The sequence below is a fragment of the Myotis brandtii genome, unplaced genomic scaffold, assembly GCF_000412655.1.
Source record: "Myotis brandtii unplaced genomic scaffold, ASM41265v1 scaffold244, whole genome shotgun sequence".
NCBI classification, from domain to species: domain Eukaryota; kingdom Metazoa; phylum Chordata; class Mammalia; order Chiroptera; family Vespertilionidae; genus Myotis; species Myotis brandtii.
The window spans coordinates 1,566,609-1,570,036 of record NW_005359225.1 but is presented as its reverse complement, the minus strand read 5'-3'; the positions used below and the strand labels follow the sequence as shown (position 1 = coordinate 1,570,036).

The 3,428-nt window shown below is 51.7% G+C and overlaps 1 long non-coding RNA gene across 1 annotated transcript in view; it reads right to left on the bottom strand.

The window, feature by feature from the left end:
- The window catches only part of LOC106726248, a 9,821-nt gene that overhangs the window by 3,953 nt on the left and 2,440 nt on the right, over positions 1-3,428 (bottom strand). The window lies entirely within an intron of this gene.

Here is a 3,428-nt window from a genome sequence, read left to right as displayed (position 1 = left end):
AAAAAAAAAAAAAAAAAAAAAAAAAAAAAAAGCAGAAGACAAATGCATTTTGATCGTTTAGGAACTTATTTCTTCTTTCAAAACTTTTCTGGGTCCAGAGCTGGTCTTTCCTCAAAGTCTCAGCAGGGAGGGGGGAAAGAGAGGGTGAAGCCGCTTGTTGATGGCTAGCTCTGTGCTTGCTCTGGGCTGGACACAAATGTCATCTTCCCCAACCTTCACAAGGACCCTGCAAGGTTAAGGCTGTCATCATCCACTTTACAGATCCGGAAAAGAAGGTTCAGAGAGGTGAGGGGACTTGTCCAAGGTCACACAGCCCCTGAGTGGCCAAACGAGGGGTCCAGCTCACCCCTGTCAGCGCCTGTGTCTACCCTACAGCAAACTGAGGTGTTTCCAGAAGGTCAGATGGCTTATTGTGGTCTCAAAGTTACATGAATGGTGAGGACCTGTGGGCTGCTCTGGGGTTTCAGACACTGAGGCTGCCTTTGCAGCTGACTCACTCCTCAATCTTGACAAGGTAACAGATTTCACATTTACAAAGTGGGAATCGTCATCTCAAATTCAGGTGAAGTAATACTATGATATCATCGCTTCCTCAGCTATGCCCGGAACACATTCTAGGAGCCAGACCCTCTGCTGGGGGCTTTCCGTGGGTTAGCCTGTCAAGAGCTCGGATTCTACAGCTCTGCCACTTGCGAGCTGTGTGACCCTAGGCAAGCTACGCTGCCTCTCTGTGCCTTCATTTCCTCATCTGTGAAAGGAGGGTACTATTAGTTCCTATTGTACAGAGTTGTGAAGTTAAATCAGTTATGTTGGTAAAGGGCTTTGAAGGATGCCTGGCACAGGGTACACACCCAGCTCATGTGTTAGCTGATATTGGGCTCAACTTTTTGAGATGGGCCTTGTAATTTTCCCAGAAGTACAGATGTGGAAACTGAGGCAATGCAGTACAGTGATTCTCAGACTTGGTGCGCATCAGAATCACCTACAGAGTTCATTAAAATATGGAGGGCTGGGTCCGCTCCCAGCATTTCTGGTTCATGAGTCTTGGCTGGGCCTGAGAATGGCATGTCTAGCATATTCTCCAGTGAAGCTGCTACTGCTGGCCCAGCGGCCACACTTTGGGAACCAGTGCTCAGTAGCCCTGAGTGTGGCCCATTCGGCCAGGGCCAGCTAGGAGGACCTGTAATAGCAGAGACTCAATAAATAATCTGGCATGTGACTTGAGCGAGTGATTACAGAGAGAGGAAAGGTTGTTGGACCAGGAGCCCTGGGGTTCTGGTCTTGAATCTGCTCCCGACTCTCTGTGGGACTAGACCAAATCATCTTTCTCTTGCATTCGTGGTTTTCTCCTCTGTAAAATGGGGGTGATGATAACCCTTCCTCACAACAGGGGTCTATGAAGATGAGACAGGGCGTGGCACAGCTCTGACACCCACAGCAAGAATGATAAGGGGGGGCCTAGCCAGTTTGGCTCAGTGGATAGAGTGCTGGCCTGCAGACTAAAGAATCCCAGGTTTGATTCTGTTCGAGGGCGCATGCCTGGGTTGCGGACTCATCCCCAGTGGGGGGCGTGCAGGAGGCAGCCAATCAATGATTCTCTCTCAGCATTGATGTTTCTATCTCTTGCGAGCGAGTGATTACAGAGAGAGGAAAGGTTGTTGGACCAGGAGCCCTGGGGTTCTGGTCTTGAATCTGCTCCCGACTCTCTGTGGGACTAGACCAAATCATCTTTCTCTTGCATTCGTGGTTTTCTCCTCTGTAAAATGGGGGTGATGATAACCCTTCCTCACAACAGGGGTCTATGAAGATGAGACAGGGCGTGGCACAGCTCTGACACCCACAGCAAGAATGATAAGGGGGGGCCTAGCCAGTTTGGCTCAGTGGATAGAGTGCTGGCCTGCAGACTAAAGAATCCCAGGTTTGATTCTGTTCGAGGGCGCATGCCTGGGTTGCGGACTCATCCCCAGTGGGGGGCGTGCAGGAGGCAGCCAATCAATGATTCTCTCTCAGCATTGATGTTTCTATCTCTTGCTCCCTCTCCCTTCCTCTCTAAAATATATTTTAAAAAATGATGAGGGGAGGGCCTTGGTGGAAGGTGTCAGGCACCGGGTGCTCACGACCATCCTTCATGCTGTCCTTTCCTCTAGCACTGAGGGCTGTAGCTCATTCCCTTCACTTCTTCCTTGAACCTGAGTTTGGAAGATCAAGGCCAGACTGTCCCCCACACCCCGTGGCACTCTGCAGAGGGCAGCATGCTTGCTGTGGCCACAGGCTGTATAAAGGGGCCTGTGTTCCGGCCCATCACCTCCCACTGTGCCCGGTGGTTTTCTATTTCAGATGCTGTAAAAATATCACCTTTGATCTCAGCTTGTGGCTCTTAAAAAAAGAAGAAACCACCAACAGGCTGGGTTTTCATTTTTCCCTGCCCCTCCTCCCTCTCACCTCCAGCTCCCTGCTCTTCTCCCCATCTCTCCATTTTCCCCTGGCTCATCCTCGCCTCCCTGGAGCACCAGCATCCTAGCTGGACAGAGCCCCTTAGGAATCAACTTGTCCCTCTTTGGGCCTCTCCCAGTCCCCACAAGTGCTGTCTACTGAGGGACAGGACAAATGAGGGTGTGTGTGAGGCGGCTGCCCTTTCCCCTCCTCCCGCTCTCCTTGCCCCTTCTTTTCTGCTCTGAGGGCCAAGGATCTCCAAGATTCCCTGCTTGGCCAGGCCAGGCCACTTCTCCAGCTGCTGTCAAGCACATGGTATCAATCACAGCCCTGCATCGGTGAAGTCTTAGGTCTTCCCCAGAATTAGAGTGAGAACAGCAAGTGGGGCCTCCATATATCAACCACCTTCTCAGAGAGCCCGGTCAGCAACATAGACTTGCCTGGAGGAGTGGCCTTTGGGCCTGGCAGGTCTGATATCCCCCCTCCTGGCTCAGTAGGCACAAAAACACCCCTCTGGCCTCCCCCAGCCTCTCCCTTGCACCTTTCCTTTCTGCAAACTCTATGGAGATGCACCCACGGATCACCCGGCCTGGCTTTCCCTCGTACTCTGGCTTCTGCTCTTGCCTTCCTAAGACATCCTTGGGCTTGCTCACTCCACACTGAGGCCTCTGAGCCAGAAGCCCTTTTAGTTAGAAAGTTGCCTTCTCACCTACTGTGCCCCTCCTGCCCTGTCACCCCTCTACTTCATGAGGTCATCTCCAAGGGCCCAGCTCTGGCAGAGCGGTCAGAGAACCCCTCTTCCCCAGAAGTTTGCATTTTGTGCCAACTGAGAGGTCAAACAAGCCTCAAACCTCTGGCTCACACCCAGCTTTGAGCTGTTGCAATGTTTTTCTTTGGTTTCAACTTTTAGAGAAAGCAACAAAATACCACTCATTCAACAAACACTTCTCCACAGGTCATCTGTGCCTGGCCCTGTGCTGACATGGCCACTGCCC